Here is a 24,064-nt window from a genome sequence, read left to right on the forward strand (position 1 = left end):
AGGTGATCTATAATGGACCTCCACCAAGATCCTGCCATACAGGCCTTCCCCCTGATCCTTACCCACAGACACTCAACTGTATCACATGAAACCCCAAGATCTTTAACATCAAAACAGTTTTTAATATAAAGGGCCACACCACCACCCTTCCTTCCTCATCTATCCCACCTAAAGAGCTTGTAACCATCCATCACAGCACTCCAGTCATGGGAACAGTCCCACCATGTTTTGGTAATAGCAACTAGGTCATAGTTCACCCGACACACAATCACTTCCAGCTCCTCCTGCTTGTTGCCCATGCTGTGTGTATCGGTGTAGATGCACTTCAGCCAAGACATCTGCCTCACACTCAGTTCAAGCAGTTCCCCTAGGCTCATCTATGGTGAGCCCTGTTTTGTCCCCTTCCCCTATTGTAGCCAGTTTAAGGCTCCTTTGATAAGCCCCACTAGCTCCTGTGCTAGGATTTGATGCCCCCTTTGAGATAGGTGGGTTCCATCCATGGACAACAGGCTAGGGGCCAAGTAAACTGCCCCATGATCAAAGAACCCAAAGTTTCTGCCTTGACACCAACCAATTGTTCATTTCTTGTGCTTTTGTCCTGATTTTATGATTTTTGGTTACTGGTATTCCATATCATAACATCATGTAGTACATTGGGAGTTAAAGTGTTAATGCTCCAGTTCTGGGTACCTGTCTGGAAAAGAAGAACTACATTCCCCAGAGGACTTTGTGGTCAGAGAAAAAATAGAACTCCTGGCAAGGTCACCTGATTGGGCTCTTTTTTGCCTCTCCTGGCTGCTGCCCATCCTGTCTGTATGCATCACTTCAGTATTACTGTAAGGCCTACAGCTTTCAGATGCTCTCTCATTATATTTGATTTATTAGCTTCAATGCTAATTATCTTGTATTATAGTGTGTTATCTTGCATTCCAATACCATATTTAGTAAATTAGTTTGTTTCTCCTCAGATTGTTGCCACTGTTTTTAATTATTTCGGGGTTCCCTGTTTCCCTTTTCCGGAGATGCGAATTTTGTGAAATCCTTCTGCCCCACTAGTAAAGGAACCAGGCCAAACCAGCCTGTCAACTGTTGACACCTTCCCAAGCCCTCCCTGTGTCCCTCACGTCCCCTAAAGGTATAGAACAAAGAAATCACTTGTTTGCCCGCTCCTTGAATTAAATGTCCAAACCAACTGAAATCTCTTTTCTTTTTAGTTCATAGGCTTCTCTGAGCAATTTCATCACTGTCCACCTGAACTATGATCTGTGGAAAATAATCAGTAGAGCTTTGGAAGTTTTCTGGTTATGTACCTGACCCCAGCCCCAGGAAGGAAATACACTTCCCAATGGCTTGGGTCTGGTCTGCACATGGGGCCCTCCATTCCTCTAAGGGAGTCACCCACCACAACCACCCTTCTTTCTTTTATGACAGACGCAGTCTCAAGGTGTGGGGGTGACTGCCTCGCCTTAGGCTCCCTCCTAGGCAAATCCTCCATTGCCTCACCACTCACCTCCCATTCAATTTCCAGTGTCACAAACCTGTTGCTTAGATGTAGCTGGGCAAGTGGGCTAGACAGGCAGGGTGGGCTCCCATTATGCCAAGTCAGGACTCTCTTCCAACCCTCCTCATCAGTCAGGTCTGTCTGACTGATGGGGCAGGGGCTCAACTACTTTTCTGGGGTTATCTCCCTCACACCCTTCCCTCCTGCACAGCAGAAAGTCATTCCACCAGTCCATCTCCTGCTCACACTCCTTGATGGTCCTTGGCATCTGTACCTCTTCCTTAATCACCACCCCCAGACTGAGCAGCTCATCCACTTGCTTACACCTCACACAAGTGAAATCCCCACCACCCTTCTCTGGCAACAGCAGGTTCAGTCACTCCTTACAGCTGGAGAGCTGAACAGACACATTTCTGTGCAGGCCCCTCTGTCTGGGTCACCACGGTCTTCTTGGAATAAGCCCACTGTCTTGTAGAAACCATGTTTAAGCCTGCAGCCTCAGAGACTGCTAACAGGAAAGCCAGTCTCCTGAGCAAAGAGGAACAAAACTTAACACTCCTCACCACTTGACCTACCTCCCACAGCTGCAGCACTATATGGGCAGTGTGGACTGTGCCTGCTAACTGAACCTCTCCTCGCTCCATGAGATTCACCTGGTGTGCTGTGCAATCTCCCTGAAGGTATTTAAAGCTTATCAGGTGCAAAGGTTAAGGGTGGGTGTTTCAACTGTGTCACTAATGTGCCCAATTCATTCCTACTGACTCAGGAGCCTGCCTACAAGCTGCCAGCTTTCCAGCACAAGCAACAAGCACAGTGCTTTTATTTTTATTTTATTTTTATTTTATTTTTATTTTATTTTTATTTTATTTTTATTTTATTTTTATTTTATTTTTATTTTATTTTTATTTTTTATTTTTTTTTATTTTTATTTTATTTTTATTCCAGATTCTTTGTCCAGTGCAATCTTATTTGCTCTGAAGCTAATCTCTGCAGCAAATCTCTTTTTGGATGTTTATGATAAGATTATCTCATAAAGCATAGAAGAAAGTAGGAAGCAAAACATGTAGCTGTTTGATGAAGGCTGCAGTGCAACTAATCAGCCACCTGGATAACAGGAAGGGTAGGAAACCTCCGTGGTTGATTTCAGAGAGAGAAGATGTAGGTGAGAAAAAGAATCTAAATCTTACTACAACTATCCATGTTTTTAATGATATCTTGGAAATTGAAGTGGAATTCAATATTGTATTTGTGGTTTCTAACCTAGCAGCTGCATGGAATTGGTAACTCTTTGTGTGTATTTGATCTAAACTGTGAAATGAACTTTGAAAAGTCAGATCAGTTCATTGTTGTTGCACAAATAGTTGAGGAACATAGCGATAAATGCTTACATAGACTACTTTGCACCTGTATTCAGCATATCAGAACTTTCTGATGGTGGTATCCAGAGCAGGATCTAGAATGTAAAACCTCATAAACTTTGATACGAGTGAATAGGTTATTGTTACAGCAGCTGAGCCATACAATGAATTTTTAGAACAGTTCAGTGAAGTTCTGCTCAGATTAATGAAGCAACAGGCTATTACTATGAAAAGGAAAGGTTAGGAGGACACAATGTTGAAAGAGGGCTTCTCTTCTGGGGGGCAGGCAAGCACCAACATTGCAGGAGGAGTTTCTGATTTTTAAAGTACTTTTCTACAGTGGATTCTGCAAACTGAAGAAATATTGCGCAGCTGTGACAGTTCATAAGCATTTTCAATGGCTTTATACTAACATATTTAAACCTTTTAAAATCATTTGAGTTGATTATAGTGATTTTAGATATAGATTGAATATAGTGATTTTTATGGCTCTAGGATTGTGTGGCTGAGGAGGTTATAGCTCTGTCACATTTCACAGAACTGTTTGCCTATAGTTCTGCAAATAATGCTCAGTTCTCATCTTCACTCTCTTTTCCAGTCCTTGCTCTGTCCTATGCTGAGACTGCAGGTCATGCAAAATTTAGTATGGTGGTTTTATGACATGCAGAATTACAAAGAAATATGCTGTGGTCTTTAAAACATGAAAACAGAAGCACGTTTTGCCTAATAATACAATTCCTTCCACTGCTTCCTATTTGATAGCTGCAGCACAAACTCTTTGAGGTGGAATTTAAAATATGATCCTGTCAAGGATACAAAAATCCTGAATAATCTGCAGCAAATCAACAACTTCCATATCATCAGCAAAGGAAGACGGTTCAGACTTGTTGAACCCTAGTTATTATAGGCTTGAACAACTCCTGATATAGAAGAGAGATATGCATGATTATGCAGGCAAGCACAAGTTAAGTAAGGCTGACTCCTGCTCACTGCAAATCTAATTGACAATTTTGTTGCCCTTCTCTGGCTATTTAAGAAGAGTAGTGAGGTCAATGGTAATGACATGTCTCATGGTTGGAAAATGCCACCCACTTGGTTTCTTTTTACAAGGCATTGATTTCAAACTTCTAACCTCAGCTTCACTGAAGAAAAGAAGATTTTTAAAGAGCCTTGCTGAGTTAATTTTCTGCTTGTGAAAGGTGACTCTGTCTGACAAATGCAGAGACTGAAATATTCTGTTTTCACAGAAGAGGCGTTGTATTCTTCCTTTTTGAATTAAGCCAGAAGTTCAGTGTCTTCTTCATATTTATCTATGTACTTCAACCTTGATTTTTTGATTTCTAGGTTGAGCAATTTAATATCTTGACTAATTCCAGAAACTTACAAATAGGGCCCTAATTACATTAAACAAAGTTGTCAATAGATTTTTCAACACTTCTCATTTTGAAGACATAATTTATTTTCTTGTTGTACTGTATTATGATTAATAAAAACAAATCAGAAACAGGATTAGGATTTAAAAAAGTATGCAGCAAAGACTTCCATCTCTGTAAAGAATTGTCAAAAATAATTTGCTTGAACAAATGAGTCTCCTCTTGTCCTAGATGCCAGGAAAGTTTCTTGAATGCTTACAGTATAAAATAGTGTTTATTAAGTAAGAAAGAGACTCAAACCACAACAGTTTCTCTGGTGCAAAAAAGAACAATAATAAAATATGCCAGTTACTCTTCAGCCACTAATGAGACTTTCTGAAGAATGTTCATTAACTGATTCCTGTATACTATTGATATTACTTATAAGAAAGAAGTTTACTGTTGTAAATCTTTAGAGGAATGGATTATTCCCATTGTGCTGAAATTAGACACTTAGTTAGGAATGGCTTAAATGAATTTGTTTGCTATGTGGTATACATGAAGATGAAACTTTTACAGATTTTAATTTTTCTTTAGTTAGAATAGACTGAAGAGATTAAATCTTGGCATTTCAGTGGTTGTCTTAACCCAGAATAACTCTGTAGTCACTGCTTACAGAGATAGGACAGCATCAGAATACCTCTCCCACAGTAAGGTCAAACTATTTGATTCCATGTACTGACACTTTGGATTCAGCTGGCACTCCAAGACTGGTGAAATTTCTACAATAAGAACCTGTTTTTCCCTCACTGGCTATCTGAAATCATAGTATTGCCTGTTAGAGTATTAGACTGTGGAAAGAGATGACAAAATCTTATAGAGGCATATATTTTACACATTTAACAATTTAGAACTGTTTTGCTGAAGGTGAAATTTAGCTCCCAACTGTGCACCTACATTTAGGTGTGCAAAGACAGGTGTTTACATATTGGCAAGGTGCCTGCCAAAGCAATTGATGGAATCTAGAATGCGGCTGGCAGTAAAGGCTAAATTTGTTTGGATAAACATAAATGTCTAGTAATATCTAAGATGCTTGAGACCGACGACACAGCCACATGCATTATCACTTCATCCCATGATGAAGTGATAATGATACATCCCATGATACAGCAGGGCACAATCCAAGCGTGGGCCCAGGTGTCATTATTTTTCTCTAACTGGATTTTGCTATGTGATCAAGTCCTGTAAAATGATCCTGATTTGAGCAGAAAAGGAAACCTGTGGTCGGTCTGACCTTTGCTCTGACAGGTAGGTCAGTGATCTCCAAACAGAAGTAGTTACACATACAGTCAGTGGAAGAAATTTAACAGAATGGGAAGTATGTATGTCATAAAGAAATTTTGCTCATGAACTGCTAATGGACCCCAGCTCTGCTTCAGGTGTAGAAGTGATGAAGACATAACAATACAGCATACAGAAATCTTTGTTATGCACTCAACTGGGAAGTATATCTTGCCCTCACCAAAAACTCTGAACCCTTCCAGAATAAGCTGTCACCTGTGCAAGAATTTCAGGATTAGTTACAAAGTCTTGGATGTGCTTCAGATACTGTGGGCAAGGTTGCAGGGGGATAAACACAAGAGATTTAGCAGTGGACTAACTCCCTACTAAATCATTTATCTGTATTCTCTGCATTTTGGCACATATTTGTATGTACAAATATATTTGTATCACTGAACGTACTTGCAAGATTTCCTGAATAGAGTGCTTAACTTCACTTCTTGCTTTACAAATTTAGTATCATTAAAAAAGAAACAAGTGACAGACAAGGTTTTGTTTTGATGCTTAACACTGATGAAGGTAGTGACTTTGAATGTATTGGATAAAAAAAACTAACATTTAATTGAAAGGCAGCTCAGAATGTAGGCATGCCCATAAGCACCAATGGAAATGTAGTTGTTTCCACAGATATGTGCCAGGTGAGGAGAGGTTATCCTATTATTATATAGAACAGTAGAATACTTATTTTATATATGCAGTTCTGCCAACTCTTCTCTCCCTGAAGTCATGTGAAAGTGTTCAGATTTGATTTTGAATGGAAAAAGTAAGTTTCTAGGATCCCAGTTAACAGTAAACCTTGAAAACAAGAACTTTTAAGACCTGAAAAGAAAGCAAAAAGATAAAATTAAATATTTGTATGTATATGTGTGTGGGAATATTATCTATATGCATACATGCACACAGACTTCTAACTTATCAGTTGTTAAGATGAACTTGGTTTTCCTCAAGGTCATAGCTCATGATCTTTTACAGTGCTACCTGTGTCTGTCAATTTCTGGTGTGGAGCTATAGATATATATATATAAATGGTTGATGAATGTACTTCAACACATCTAATAGTTAAATATTACCTTAAGCACACTGTGAAATTCATTCTCCAAATTGCAGGTTCCCAGTGTGATATGTGAACATCAAAACCTGTAGGATTTTCTGTATTATAAAAATAAGCTTGTTTAAAGTCTCACCGAACTTCAGCAAATAAAACCTTGGCTGTGCATTTACTAAAATGAAAAATATATAGTCTACACACATTATTTTATTGTTTAAATGGTTCTCATTCATGTTTCATTTCAATAATATTTCCCCAGCTTGTAAAGCTTATGTTACATAGAGCTCCTCTTTAAATTCACAATGCATAAAACTGCCAGGTGGCCTAATAACAGAGTGCATTAACAGATTGAACTATAAATCAGATGGCTGTGTTCACATACTGTAAAAACACCACCATTTTCTTTCAGATTTGAGTTTGTACACAGATTCCTCAGAGAGTGTGATTGCTCTCAAACATTAAAAAAGCCCACATAGCTAAATTTTAACATTAAGATTGATTTTATATTTCAAACATAAAATTGTTCTCTTCAATCCTACCAGAAAATGGAAAATGTGTGCAAAATATGTTATATACTGTGACAGAAATGGAAAAAACAAACAAACAAAACAAAAAAAAACCCCTGAGTTTGAACATAACCTGTTTTCACTGATTCCTCAGTAGGATTATGACTCCAGATTGAAAGTACAGTTTTCAGTCTTTGTTACCACTGAAAAATTCATGACCCAGAAGAACTGAACCCATCCAAAACTAAACAACAACAATTCTAGATTAAGATCATTCCTAGGAGTGGTATATATTAATAGTTTCTGATTAATACCTTGTCTGATTTCCAAATATAAACTTTTCAATGAGATTCTTTTCTGTTCCTTGTAATAAAACATAGTAGATTTATTTTCACAGGACTAGAAACAACAGAAATTCTGAAATATTTTTTTACACAGAATATGTTATTTTATCATGAGAAATACTGATTGACTCTGAAAAAGACCACGACTACTTTTTAGAAATCTTTAGAGGTAGGAAAAGGATGTAATCTGTATATTTGTATGTATTCATATCCCCTATCCACATCTATGTAAAAATGTTTTTAAGCAGAAATTGTATTTTTCTGATATGTTTTGGTTTTGGAACAGGCAATGGGATGAATGAAAACATTTCAAGTGTGTAACATCATGTGACAGTTCATATTCAGAGTGATCTCAGGAAGTCTTTTAGTCCAGTTTTTTTGCTCAAAAGAGGGTCAGCAGTGATAAGCTCAAAATGTATAACTGGATATTAATGCAGTTTGGTTGGCTTTAAGACACTGGATACTTGTACCACTGTTTATTTCTCAGCATTTACCATTATTATTGCTACATATATATATATATATATATACATATATATATATATATATATTGTACAATATAGGCGCAATACATTTGTGGCTAAGGGAATTAAGCAGGATTGTTGCAACTGCTTAGCAAAAATTGCAAAATCACATCTCAAGGAAAGGACAGTAGGGGAAAGTAAGCTCAGGGAAGGGAAAAAAAAATAAAAAGTAGAAACCTTGATTAATATGGTTTGCATTTATGTTCCAAGACATGAGAGATATACCTTTAAGAGGAAATAGTTAGATAAGCAAAGAAATAATAAGTCTCATTTCGTAAAAAAAAATAAAAATAATTCATCATGTAAAAAAAAAAAAAAAAAGATATAAACCTATACCCCAGAAATTTGTCAGGAGTACCAGAAAATAAGTGATGGCTATTCAAAACAATAATGAAACAGAATAGCTGTTCGGGATGTCAAGATATATTTTTTTTCCCCTCTATGTTCAGGGACTATATGCTTGTAGTAAATGAAGTAAATACTCAATACAAATGAAAAAAATAAATAAATAACAATGATGTTGTGGGTTTTAAGCTTTTTAATGCTTAAGTTTTCGTATGCAGTCTTTGGATCAAAGACTTGATCACAGAATTATAGAATGGCCTGAGTTGCAAAGGATCACAAAGATCATCTAGTTTCAACCTCCCTGCTATGTGCAGGGTCACCAACCATCAGACCAGGCTGCCCAGAGCCACATCCAGCCTGGCCTTGAATGCTAATAAAATTTTTAAACTGCTCAAACTACTTAAGAACAATTATTATTATTATTGATAGTGTTAGATAGCTTAAGCTTTATGATTTTCAGTGTTATTTATGAAGTTTCAGGTTTCTTATCAGAGAGAGAATAGCACGAAAATCAAATAATAATTTTGTGCAGGAAATTCTTTGAAAATCACTGACAAGTTTAGTCCCAGTTTGAAGAGAATCACAATGTATGCATGAAGCACCTCGCCAAAAAACCCAAGCAGTCCTTTTTGAGGCAGTGCTGGTAGGGGAGGTGGCCCAGCTGCGATACCCCATGGCCAAGGAGCAGGCAGATCTTGGGCAGCATCAAGATGGACATATCCTCACTGCCTTGCCCAGCTACTCTGCTTACCTGAGAGAGGCAGCTGGGGATGGAGGGGTAATGTTAGGGGATTCAGGGCCCTGGGTGTAGGTGGCCTTTGGACTTTTCCCCAAGGTTCTCATAGCATAGAAAGTACCAGCATGTGCTGGTTCAGTCTGTGGCTTCCTACTGAGAGCTCTACTGACCCCTGGTTTCATCCAACGTATTTTTACAACCTGTGAAGTGCTATCTCAAGCTTTTCAGATATTTTTCCTTGAGGACATTTGATTTTCACAATGTGCAAATGTGTATTGTGAGGATAAACACAGGATCAACTCCCAAAATAACAGCATAAAACAATGTTGAAATCCTTTTATTGGTGTATATGTAAAAGGATATTCTAGAAAAAAAAAAAAAAAAAAAAAAAGGATAGTCATATCTGTTCATCTTCATGTCAGATCAGGCTTAGAATCCATCCCACTTCACCTTTGACATCTAAAGAATTTAATCTCAAGATAGATTACACAATCAAATATCAAAAATTATCTTCTTATTTCATTCCCGAATGTCAGTTTCCTGAATATTCACATTAGTTCACTCTTTGTCTTTTTTTTTTCCCCCACTATTTTACTCTGCCTTTGTAAGGGCCCAACTGGAGTACAGCATTTGGGCCTGGGGCCCCCGGCACAAGAGGTATATGGAGCTCTTGTAGTGGGTCCAGAGGAGGGCCACTAAGATGATCAGAGTGCTGGAGCACCTCTCCTATGAAGAAATGCTGAGAGGACAGGGCTTGTTCAGTCTGGGGAAGAGAAGGCTCTGGGGAGACCTCATGGTAATCTTCCATAACATAAAGGAAGCTTATAAGGAGGAAAGAGACTTTTTACACAGAAAGATTGGGATAGGGAACGAGATAGAAAGGTTTTAAAGTAAAAGGGAGGAAATTTGGATTAGATATTAGGAGGTAATTCTTTATTCAGAGACATGTGAGGCTCTTGGAACAGACTGCCCTTAGAAGCTGTGGATGCTCCACCCTTCAGATGTCCAAGGCTGGGTGGGCCCTGGGTAGACTGATCTTGAGGCTGGCAACCCTGCCCATGGCAGGAGTGTTGTAATTAGACAATCTTTGACTCAGCCCAACATTCCAATCTGAGCCATTCTATGATTACATTGTCTTGTACCTTCCAAATTAAAATTAGCATGGTATTAATGATAGTTTGTGCCAGGATTTTTCCCAAAAGTTATACAAGACAAGACCAAGCCAGACTTGGCTCTCTTTGTCATGTACAGCTCCAAAACTCTTCCTCAAACACTACCTTATACTCTCCTGCAAGGCATTAAGGTATGAAATGCAGCCTGTTTTCTATTATAAACACACAGTAATGGTAACCTGCAACACAGATTTCACATTGTTACAAACTTATTGCACTAGATTAAAGAAAAGAGAAAAATAATGTCCTGGGTTCGCACAAGGATAGGGATCACCCATTAATAAGCACAGTGAGTTGTGAATGGAGAGAAGCTGCTTTAGGTGAGTCTTCCATTGAGCAGTGTGAGAGGACATCTTGTGCCACTCAACCTGATTAAATGTGTTTGCTAATAGGTTCATATGAGATATGGGCATTGTTAGGAGTACAGATCACACTGGTTTAACTTAGTGACTTTGGCTTTTCTCATGGGCCATAAGCTGACTTGTTGAGATTAAGTAAATTAAGCTATAAATGCCTGGGGTGGATGAGATCAATTCCATAATCAGTGTAAAATGTGAAAATATAAGGAGCATGCACTTTATTTTTTACTATAAAATTTGGGAATAAAAAAAAAAATGCAGTTTTCAATTGAAAATATATGCAATTAATAAAATGAATAAAATTGGCCTAGGAGCAACAAGTAAGAGATAAGAGAAGAAGTAAATCAAAGAATCACCTTTTTGGGGAATTTTTTTGAAACAAGTTGTTGATTTTCATTCTCTAAACCCAGAAGCTTTTTAGCTTTATGTAATTTAGGAGTTCTTCCACTTCTAGTCTCTAACATCTTTCTCCATCTACTTGAGATCTTTTTTTTTTTTTTTTTTTTTTTTTTAAACAAACATTGCATTTTAAATAAGAATTTCTAAATCCACTGTGATGGTTCAGATCATAGATGCACAAGTCAGGGAGGGTTCTCTGTCAGCAACATTGCTTCCTTTTCTAATTGACAAGGAAAATGATTAGGGAACTGGGATATGTTTCTACACTGTGGATAAACTACTTTAACATACTAATGCAGAGACAATGTCATGAAAGAGGAAATTTGCTTTTGTCCAGAAGACTCAATCCTGGAAAAGGCATAGGGATCTGAAACAATCTTATTAACTGAATCTAGTGCAACCACCAAACCTTGAGTTTTGAGTCATTGTTTATATAGTTTCCCCATAGATACACACCTGTCTGCCAAAGAATTGCAATTGAAATGCTTTTAGACTCACAAGGTCATTTGTGGTTACTGCTCTAGTTGGGACCCTGAAGCATGGGTTGGAACAGCACAAATGAATCAGGCCTGTAATATGCAGTCTTCGGCTCTTTACCATCTGACTGTACTTTGCTGACGCCTCTCCTCTGGTTTTTATGTAAAGAACATTCCCGTATAGAAAAAATCTTAACATTAAGTGCAGACGTTAAGATGAAAATATGATAACCTGAGTGATGATACACCCACTCCTGATAAAACTCTGCTTTTTTCCCCATTCTTGTAACATTCGCACAGCTGTAGCTATTCATTATGATGTGGGAAAATTTCTGGGTACAAAGATATCTTTAAAAAGCAGTTGATATTTACAGTTACAGGTGTTATGGAGTAATGCCCTTTAGCACTACCTAACATGAAATTTAAATAATGATCATAAGAAAACATAGAACAAGGAAACAGAAGAATGAAATTCAATTAATGACTGCAGTTTGTGATTGCTTAAGCCTTTATTGAATTTTTCTTTTCTTCACTTACAAAAAGTATTTATCTCAGAATATATAACCCAGAAAATTATTTAAAAATTTAATTTATCTGTATAATCAAAATAACCAGAATTCTCAGCATACAATACTGGATCATCATGAATCTCAGACAGTAGCAGATGTCCATGCATTATTCTTGGGAAAATTATTAACCCCGTGAACCTACTCCGTCCTTATTGTAATTAACCTCTCCTTCCAAGTCCCTAAAAGTCTCTGACTTTTCTGTTATTATCACTTAATTTTCTTTCTAGAGTCTGTACTGAATTCTATTTTAAAGCACGTAGACATAGAATGTAGAAGATTTAGTAAATGAACATAATGGGTTTGATGTTCCTCTAAGCCAATGAAACGTGGATGCATAGATTAGATAATGTAATGATGACAAAACAAGGGGTCATTAAAAATAAATAAATAAACACATAAAACCACTTATTTCACTGTTGTGGCATCCAATGTTCTTCCTCTTGTGTTGCATTGCAGGGCAGAAGGCACACGAATTAATGATGCAGTGATAAAGCACTGTAAACCATAAATGGTTTCTGAGATAAATTTCTGTTTCTTTTGCTTACAATTTTCAACTAATGCATTTTTGATATCTAAAATTCAATGCAAGTATTTATTCAGCATCATTTAATTTCTTATTAGTTTTCACTCTTTTGTCGATAGTGCATTTGGAAAGCATATTTTCAGTGTTCTACACAATAAGATTCTTACTGCTGATGTCTTGACAGAAATTGGGATATCGACTCCAAATTGTGGGTATTGAACTAAATTTGTTTCTTACCTGCACTGAGCTATAGAGGCAGTATACACAATGTTGATATTGATGTTATCTTATTCTGTATACTTCTGGAATGAGACACAGATCTAATGATCTGGATCTTATAAAGGATTATTTAATTGTTATTCATGATTTGCTCTTAAGGAACAGTTCAGTTTTTTTCCTTGATTACATGGAAAGAATATAGCTAATCAAAAACTAAAGAAACACAAGGATTTCAGCAAAGGGGTCTGTGATTTTATGAAGATGTTGTTGCTTGCTGTCTCTGGATATATGAAGGTCTGTGCACCAACAGCACACCTCTCTGGTAAGAGTTTAATGAGCTCTGTATAGCACCTTCAACAAATAGCAACAAAAGTATGTACGAAGCGACACATGGCTCAGAATGTGCAAGTGAAGAGTAGCAAGTAACACATGTGCTTACAACCAAACGATTTACAGGAGACCAATTATTTTTCAGGAATTGGTAAAGTCATGGTAACCGCAAAGGAAAACAAAAATAAATAAAAAGATTTAAAGAAGTAACCAAAAACAAGAAATCCTAATTCATACAATGGACTGGATCTTACAGCATACTTTCAAGTGAACATCTGGCAGAAATATGTGTCTCTCTTGATGGAGGAATAGTTAGAAGGAATTTGTATGGACCTAAAGAAATCTGATAAAGAAATGCAAATGTATTTTTCCATCAAGCAGTGAAAGAAAACAAGAATTAAGAACTGCAACAAAAGAAATGGGGAATTACAGATAGACAAGAATCATTAGATAAGAAACTAGTAAGATAGAAGATGCTTAAATGTTGGCATTGTTAACACACTAAAATCTTAAAAAAGAAAAAAAAAAAGGTATTAGAAAGCTTTGCATTCAGTGCAAAACAATATAACTGAGACAAGAAATTCTTCTGTACTATCAGAAGCTAGTGTAGTTGTAGATCAATGATGGAAGCAATATGATCTGTCAAATATGTATGATTTCCTTATGAAAAGCTGGAAAAACAAATAGAAGTATTCTACAGTCATCAGCCTGCAGCATCAGGTAGAAACAAATGTCAAAGAAGTTAAGTATATGTGATCTACTGTGCTTAGCTAATTGTGCAATTAGGAGTGTTCACAAAGACATACAGAAAGTAATCTTTTATGATCCCAAATTCCCAGAGAAAGAATCTATGAAAGCATCACCTCACCTGCCTACTTAGTCATTGGAAAGAAATGCTGTTACATTACTCCCTGAAAAGCCTATTACTCTGGAGGAAATACTGCTATCAGAAATAAATGTTTCAGGAGTAGACAATGTACAACAGAACAGATTCTCAATCTAGAATGTCCTATCATGTTGCTTCACTTTTTTCCTTCTTGTGTCCTAATTGATCTTTTGGTTTTGGATTTTTTGGATTTGTGTGTGTGCGTGCATGTGTGCTCATTTTTATTACTATTATTATTATTATTATTATTTTTAATGAAGAGTAGAGGATGGGAGGGGAATGTAAATATTCGGAGTTCTTTGAGACATGGAAAATCAAATAATTTAACAAAGAGTAGACACCTACAAGTATAAACACATAATTGGAGACTGGTAATAAGCAAAGTACCACCGGCATCAATACTAGATCTAGTCTTGTTTAAAATCTTCATTAAAAATCTGGACAATAATGTAGAGAGTTCCAAAAAATACAAAACTAGGGGGAGCAGTTGACTTGTGAGGGGGCAATCCAGAGTGACTTGGACATGCCATAGAGGTGGAATGACAAAAATTCATGGAGTTCAACACGAAGTGTGAAGTCCTGAACTTGCGGAAGTGCCTGTGAGGGAGAATCCCAGGCACAAATACATGCTAGGGGAAAACTAACTGGAAGTAACTTGGCAGAAAAGGACCTACATGTTGAATGTGAGACAGCAATATGCCCTTGCTGCTAAGAAAGACAATGATATTCTCAACATCGTTAGACAAAATAGGTCAAGAGAGGTGATCCTTCTGCTCTACTTAGAACTGGAGTATTGTGTCCAGTTCTGGGCCTGTCACTAGAAAATAGAATTGGGCATTCTGGAAGGAGTCTAATGGAGGGCCAACAAGATGACCAAGGGGTTGGAACACCACTCGTGAAGAGATTGAGAGCTAGTACTGTTTAGCCTGAGGAAGACTCAGGGGTCATTTTATCCATGTGCATAAATACCTGAAGGGAGAGTGCAGAGAAGACAGGACTACATTCCTATCAAAGATTCCCAGTGGTGCCCAACAACAGACTAAAAGGTAGTGAGTACAAAATGAAATGCAGGCGATTCCATCAGACCATAATGGGAATACTTTACTATGACAGTGACTGAACAATGGAACAGGTTTTCTAGAGAACTGGAGTCTCTCTCCTTAAGGTACTCAAAAGTCACCTGGATTTCCTGGACAACCTGCTGTAGGTGGCCCTGCTTGAGAAAGGAGATTGGACCTGATAACCTTAAAGGTCCCTGCTAACACCTAACACATTCTAACACCTCTTTGCTAACACCTGCTAACACATTCTGCACCTCTTTGATACAGAAATACACTGATTTACAGTCAATGGTGAGAATTAAACATGTTTAGTCAATCCATTTTCTCATTCTCAAGTAGACAAAGGGAATTGGTTAGATATACAGTGAGAATCATGTTTCAGGATAGTTTCCTGCCTCTGTGTATGTGAAAAGGGACACATAACCAGGTCAGATGTACATATTTCAATCTTACATACTTCAATTAGGAAAATAATCCCATTGAAGTCCCTACTTTGTATTTCTGTAGCACTGACACAGTGCATTTCTAATCCTTTCTTGGGGTTTCTAGACCTCTTGCAAGACAACTAAATAAACAGATTTTGCCAGAAAAACAAAATAAATGATTATATCAAAAAAATGACCTGACTTCTGAAAGGCTAGGTGGGAAAAGGAGGCAGTAGTTGAGGCATGAAATTAAATAACTTGGTCTCATCTTTTCTTCATCTTTTTAACTCTGGGTGAGAATCTTGTAGCAACCATTACTGAAATTTAACTTTCATTCTACTGGTTTGAATTTATCAAAGAGTACAATAGCATAATTATCCATAGTTTTCACTTGGGTTATGATAGAAACAACAGTCATTATTTTACATCTGTTCTCTTTCCTGCCGCAGAAGTTCTCTTACAGCATCATAGAATGGTTTGGGTTGGAAGGAACTTTAAGGATCATTTATACCACCTCTGCTACTGTGGGCAGGGACATCTTTAACCATATTGAGTCACTCAAAGCCTCATCCAGCCTAACACTGAGATAGTGTGACCTGCCTGGTGCTCCGTTATGGTATCTAGTAGGATTAGATTCCAACACTTACAGTGTTTAATCTCAAACAGGCAAAAAGGTGGCTTTCTGCACCACTGACAGGCAACTTAGAATCATAGAATCATAGAATCACAAGGTTGGAAAGGACCTAAAAGATCATCTAGTCCAACCATCCTCCCTTTACCATACCTACAGAAGACCCCTAAATCTCCTAGCTCCCTATCCAGATGCTTCTTGAACACTGCCAGTGATGGCGACTCCACCACTTCCCTGGGCAGGCTATTCCAGTGCCTGACCACTCTCTGAGAAAAAAAGACTTAAGACTTGTTTTTTAACTCCTCTTTTTTTCTTTTCTAGCAGTGTGATTTGAGAATGTTTCACTTCTTTTTGGATAGAACATTGGTAGGTTTATTCAGCCTATACTAAGATACCTATAGTTTGTTTACCCTGTTGTCTGTCTGAATTTTTCTACATGTTATCATATTAATAGTGAGATGTCTAACACTCTGCATGAAGACTATTTTATCATAGTTGAAATAGAGATTTCAGACTATTATGAAAGTGCTACAGTAATGCAAAAAAGCTCAATTAGCTTTGGTCCTATACAGGTTTATATGTGAATTCTTACACCAATGCTTCAACATATTGTCGTTAAAACAGGGAATCACAGAATCATAGAATGGCTTGGGTTGGAAGAGACCTCAAGGATCATGAAGCTCCAACCCACCTGCCACAGGCAGGGTCACCAACCGCCATATCTAATACAAGACCAGGCTGCCCAGGGCCCCATCCAACCTGGTCTTGAACTGGATCAGTATCTGGGAGATACTGAACTGATAAGTATTCTGAATATTTCTATAGAATGGCATTATAGAAGAGAAAATATCATATTTTGCTTTTGCTTTATTTAGGGATTTGTTGTTGTCATTATTGTTAAAATTTCTTCTTTATAACTAATAAAATCTTTTATGGTGGTTAATAAGTTGACATTAATGCAAATGTCTGTCAGAGGCTACTAAATGTGTGAATCCAAACATTATGACCCAAACCGTATTATATCACCCTATTTTTTTCTTTCAAAAGTACTATAAGTTGTAACAAAATACAGTCCCTCTTTAAAAGGTCAGTGCTGTGGAAAGTTGCTGGAATCAGACTGCACAATCCAGCCTGGCTGAACTTGTTATGTCTGAATGCTAATCAAATTGGTGTCTTCATATAAACTTTTCTGCTTGCTTCTAGCAGTTGGGATCAAGTCCAATTTTACACAGTTTAAGGATGAACTGCATAAATGCTACATAGCATGAAGATGCAAAGTAAAATTGCACTTCTAACACTGAACATATTTATCCCAAAATATTGCTCAATAACATAACTACAGCAATCATTTTAATTAAAGATATCTTCTATGTTGTAGAATAAGGAAAGAAAATCTCTGCCACAGGAACACCTGAATGCACAGAACAACAGACATCTATAGGAAGAAGACTATACTGCTGTAATTACTGATTACTCATCATCTTTAAGATATAAAAAACACCATGTATTTGAATTCTTAAAAGGGACAAACATTTATTTTTAATGTCTTTTTGATAATTGCAGTACCTAAGATTATTAAAATATATATTGAGATTAAGGATCTCCATTTCAACTAAGCATCTTGGATTGTGGGCCAGGGTCTATCAACAAATTAGCCTTGGTGCTTCAGGTTAGATATCTCATAATGGACAATTAAAGTAATTCTTAGCATTAAAACAAAACAAACAAACAAACAAACAAAAAACCCACCTATATTAAAACAAGGTGATCTTGAAAGCTGAGTCTGAAAGTATTTCCACTGCATATTTCCATATTGTTATTTTCTCAAGAGTGCAGCCTAAAGTATACTTGATCCATAAACTAGGTTATAATCAAGTCAGTTCTGTTATCATGATAGAATCCAGACTACCTCTCCTTAGTTACATGGTGTTGTGAGACATTCAGAATTAAAAGAGTGATATTAATCTTTCTCCAATAAAGTCCATATAAATTAGAAGTTAATTGTTAGAACAGTATGGAGAGTGCATCAGAGGGAAGGCCAGATATTGGGTAGCTGAAATAAGAATGAAAAGTAACCTTTAAAAGTCTTGTCTTTCATGTTAATAATATTGAATTTAGTGAGTTCTTCACCACGTTTTACTTGCAGAGCAAATATTTTCTCATTCAGTTATTGAACTCATAGTGTGATGTCAGTGAACTGCACCTTCAATGCCTTTGACAAGTGAATAAAGATCATCAGAATGGTTTTAAAGGACAGTGAGAAAGGAAAAAGGAAAGGGAAGGGTAAGAGAAAGGGGAGGGGGAGGGGAGAAGAGGGGATGAGAGGTGAAGGGAGGGAAGGGAAATGAGAAATAAAGGCGTGCACAAGTCTAAGACTTTTAGTAACAGAATGGATCTCTGTAGAGCACCAGAACTTAGAATATTCCTATTTTGAAGAAAATAGGAATACAGTATTCTTAAGTATGAGGAATCATGGCCAAAACTGACTGCAAAATATCCAACATTGTTTGGGCTGCCTATTTAAGAATGTAGGTACTGATGAAAAATTGAGTCATAGTGTGGTACTTTCAAAGTGTAGTTTGATGTAACAGAAATGAAACAGCTTTTCTATTCAGTCTTTCAACATTAGGAAGCTGACCCTGAAAAATATATGGCATTACTGAATTTATCTTTTTCCATACAGTTCCTCTCTGTATGACTTCTAATAGACTATATATCATGTTGAGATGCATTTAATTAGACATGTAGTGTAACAATAGTTTTATATTGTAGCATAAGATCAAATAGACACTTTCGGGAATTTGAACAAATGTTTGCATCACTCACAAAAAGACAGTGATCCTGTATCACCACTACAGAGTAACATCTAATCTATATTCTGTTGCATAAAATTTCTGAAAAAAATATCTGCTTCTTGATATTAATACATTTTCCAAAAAGAACCCTTAAATGTTGCATGAGTGAAGACAGTATCCAGAAGTTAACTCTGTCATAGAATCATAGAATGGCTTTGGTTGGAAGGGACATCAAAGATCACCAAGTTCCAACCACTCTGCTGCAGGCAGGGCCACCAACCTCCATTTCTAATACTAGACCAGACTTCCCAGGACCCATCCAACCTGGCCTTGAACACCTCCAGGGATGAGGCATCTACAACCTCTCTGGGCAGACTGTTCCAGCACCTCACCACTCTCGCAGTAAAGAACTTCCCCCTGATATCCAACCTACATCTTCCCTCCTTCAACTTAAAACCATTCCCGCTTGTCCTGTCATTATCTACCCTTGTAAAGAGTTAATTCCCTTCCTGTTTTTAGGCTTCCTTTAGGCACTGGAAGGCTGCAATGAAGTCACCCCACAACCTTCTCCAGGCTGAACAATCCCAGTTCCTTCAGCCAGTCTTCATAGGGAAGGTGTCCTAGCTGTCTGTTAGTGGCCCTCCTGGGGGCCCCAGACCTGGATGCAGTACTCCAGATGGGGCCTCACGAGGGCAGTGTAGAGAAGGAATGTCATAGATGAACTTTTTGGTGCCATTCTGAATTCATTGTATTGGTGGTCTCATATATGAATAGACTAAACTAGGATATAATTTATCAACATATATATAATCAAATTCTTGGTAAGAAATTTATTAGTAATATAATTGTTTGTGTTTTCATTTGTTTTTCTCTGATTGTTTTCCTGACTGAACTGAAACACACATTTCTTTTACATTTTCAGATAACTTTAGCTGATTGTATGTGACTCTCATTTGGTACAATATTTCTCAATTACCATCAAGACATTTTTTGCGCAGAATGTCACAGACATTGACACACATACCCCCATGCTTATGGAAAATAATTCGTAGTTAATGAAAACAATTGTCATGTTAAAGAAAACAAACTTATGTAGAAGAAATTTTCAGCAGGACTAAAAGGTCTACTAAGTCCACCGCAAAGCTTCAGGTTGATTATATTAAATAGTTCTGAGTTTTACATGTAAAAGTGTGTTTTAGTACATATAGAGAAGCTTTTCTAATGCACTTCTCTTGAACAGCTCTTGAATAATTATTTAGTACATGCCACAGTAAAGGAGATTGTACATGGATTTAGTACATTTTATTTTATTAGACTTTATCTCAACCAATTTTCATCATACTTTATCTCGAGTGATGCCTGTAAGCACTAGGATGATAAAATCATTTCAGTGTTTCAAAGCAATTGTTGAACAGTTCTAAGAACATATGTGTATGTTTTCTTTGTCTGTTTCTAGTCGTGAAATAAAAATGATCTCTTGCTAGTTAGATTACTGTGCATCGCAAGAGTATAACTAGCTTGCATTGTCAGTCCTACAGAGGAAAACCTGTACTATTGAAAACTACTGACTTTATCTTAAATTTATTTTTTTGTTCTGTCTTGTTATCCAGATAAGATATTCCTTCTTTAAAATAGAACCTCCTTTAACATGCACTTGTTTTTTTACAGCTTTGCATTTCCATTTGAAAGATCTCCACTTCCCCCTTAAGATTTTTGTGGAGCACTAGATGAGTTTCTCTCAGCCTTAATTATATTCTTCTTCTGGCTACTCTTGTCTGCAAATGAAAATTGCAACTTTCTTGTCTATGTGGCCTTCCCAAAGCGCTTTTCATATTGGGTGTTGTTTTTGTCAGCCTAACAATTTAATATTCCTTACTAGTGTTCTTTGACACCAAACTTCACCAAGCTCCAGTTTAAAATTAGTGTGCTTGTGAGGTTTTCCTCACATTTTCCTTCTCTTCCTTTCTTTTTAACTCTAAATGAATCACAGCATTCTCCTGTTCCTTTTTGGCTCCAGCCCCTCTCCTGTTGTCCACCTGCACAGAGAAGCAGATTAGAAGGCATAGTACCAGTGGTCTTTCTGTTGATAGTTTTAGATCAGCTAATAGAGGTGAGACAAGCAGAACTCAGGGATTTTGCAGCTGACTTCTGCTGTCTACATGGACTACCAATAGTCAACCACAATTAAACAGAAATCATTTAGTTTGTTTTCTTTCTTAGTCTCCATTAACCCTGATGCTGTTTCCATAATCCAGTAAATTTGTTTAAAGCTAACTCAGTTATTTCTACATTATATTTCAGTCACACATGTAGTTGAGTGTCAAAATATTAATTGCAGGCAATGTTTTCTTGTTCTAGGTTCATATTCATTTTATTTCACTACTTTGTAGTAAACATTTCATAGTTGCTTGGATGTTGTTTTTATTTTGTTTTATTTACAGTCCATCAAGAATGAAAACAGAAGTGTCAAAATACCATAACTGCATCTATCTTGATATTTTGCGTTCCAAAAAGAATATAGACAGTCAAGCTAGCCTAAAAAAACCTGCTGTAATCACGTTCTGGGTTATTAGTATTTTTGCACCGAATGTATTTGTATTAATAGTCTAAAATTTTTCCATTCTGTTGAACTGTTGAAATGCTTGAACATTTGAATTTAGTCTCCATTGTATGAATGCTAATTCTTTGAGGCAACACTTTTCAGTATGTTTACTGTCTTTGATAATAGACAAGAGAAATCTACTTGCCCAGAAAAGGCCTTGTAGAAAACTGACGATGAGGTGAAGCCATAGGGTACATACAAAGCAAGATACATCAACAAAGTACAATTTACTTTCTTAGTGATAGTTTTACAGTTTAGGTGAGGTTGCAATTTACAGAGCACCTCACCTTTAGCCTAGAAATAGTTTTAAGAAGATACTATCACACTGTGCATTTTAGATTACTTTTGATTTCCAGCTTATTATAATATAATTTTTTAGCTTTTCCTTTTTCCCATGCAGTATTAAGAAATTGTGCCTGTGTGGAATATGCCTGCAGGACTCTTTTTAGTGCATCATCAAGTCCAACATACCTGCCAAGGCAGGCTCCCTCCAGAAGGTTGCACTAATAGGTACCCAGAGGTACCCATCTCCAGAGGACATTCCACAACCTCTGTGTGCCACCTGTTCCAGTGCTCCGTCACCCTCACCATGAAAAAGTTCTTTTGCATATCTGAGTGAATCTTCCTGTTCTCCAGTTTATGGCCATTTCCCATTGTCCTGTCCCCACAGACTGCTGAAAAGAGGTTGTCCGTGTCTCTTTGACTCCTGCACTTAATATGTTTATAAACATTAATAAGATCACTTCTGAGCATTCTTTTCTCAAGGACTCTGAACAGACGGAGACCGCTCAGCCATTCCTAATGGGATGCTCCAGGCCCTTTATCATCTCTGTGACCTTCTGCTGGAGAAGGAGATCCCTGTCATTTTTATACCAGAGAGCCCAGAACTGGATACAGTACTGCTGGTGAGGCCTGATGGGAGAAAAGTAGAGGGAGAGAATCACCTCCCTTGACATGCTTCACTTTCTTGGCCACCTCCGCACACTGCTGGCTCATGGCCAACCTGTGATCCATCAGGAGCTCCAGGTCCTTCTTCACAGAGCTCCTCTCCAGCAGGTCATCTCCCTGCCGTTGCTCATACTCACAGTTATTCCTTTCCTAGTGCAAGACTTTACACTTGCTTTTGTTACACCTCATCTGGCTTATTGCTGCCCAGCTCTCCAGTCTGTCCAGATCTTGCTGATCAGCAGCACAGCCTTCAGGTGTGTCAGCCACTCCTCCCAACTTTGTATCATCGGCAAACTTGCTGAGGGTGAACACTATTCCCTCATTGAAATTGTCAGTGAAGATGTTGAACAAGACTTGGACCAAGCACCAGCCCCTGGGGAACACCGCTAGTCACAGGTCTCCAACCAGACTCCACACTGCCAGTCACAACCCTCTGAGGTCAGCCAGTCATCCAGTTCTCAACCCACCTCACTATCCACTCATCTACCCGTACTTTCTCAGCTTCATTATCAGGATGTCATGGGAGACAGTATCAAAAGCCTTGCTGACGTCCAGGTAGACGACATCCACTGCTCTTCCTCTATCTACTCAGCCAGTGGTGCCATCATAGAAGGCTTTGAGGTTGATCAAGCACAGTTGTGCCTTGGTGAATCCATAATGACTACTCCTGATGACCTTCTTCTCTTCCACTTCCTTGGAGATGGCTTCCAGAACAAGCTGTTACCTCACCTTTCCAGGAACAGAGCTTAGACTGACTGGCCTGTAGTTTCCTGCATCCTCTACCTTACTCTTTTCAAAGACCAGAGTGACATCAGTTATCCTCCAATCTTTAGGCATTGATGCAGTGCCCAGATTGGCCTGCTCCCTGTGCTTGTTACTTTCTGCACTCTCAATATGCTTCTTGAGAAAGTTATTCTAATAGTGAAAAAGACTGAAATTCTGGGCTCTGCTTTCAAGACTGTCTATGCTTTTTACAAAATGAGTCAAATGTAAACTGACATCTTAGGCTGGGAACCAGTATTCAGATGTCTGACCATTCATAAAGAAGAGAATCAAGCTTAATTTTATTATTTTTATCACTACCTACATAGTCAACATCACTGAGGAAATTATGTTCTTTAAGATAAAAGAAGATAGAAAGTTGCAGAAGAGTACAACATTTCAAAATTAAAATACATTGCTCTGTGAATTATAAAAATCATATTGTTATAGATGGCTTTTTATGCAATAACTGCGCTCATCACAACTTCAGATCAAGAAGACAGTACTTTTTCATAAGAAAAAAATGCAGGTTGATTATATTCTGGCAGAAAACTACTGGGCTCCTGGTTATTCATAATAAAGTGTCAGAAAACTGCTTACTAATCTATAAAACATAGGCTCTTCTCTGTAGATTGTACAGTTAGGAAAGTAGGGAAAGATGAAGTTTCCTAGGTTTACAGCAACAGGAGCTATTACAGTATATTTCCCCTGACTTCCATTCCTGTTGTTATTCTTATTTATCAGTTTATCAATTAATATTTATCAGCATTCACAACATAAAAAGTATGTGCTTTTTGTGATAGCTACACTAGTATGATAAAAACTGTAAGAGAAGAAATAACTATGCAGACA

This window comes from Excalfactoria chinensis, chromosome 1 (assembly GCF_039878825.1).
Source record: "Excalfactoria chinensis isolate bCotChi1 chromosome 1, bCotChi1.hap2, whole genome shotgun sequence".
In the NCBI taxonomy this organism is placed as follows: domain Eukaryota; kingdom Metazoa; phylum Chordata; class Aves; order Galliformes; family Phasianidae; genus Excalfactoria; species Excalfactoria chinensis.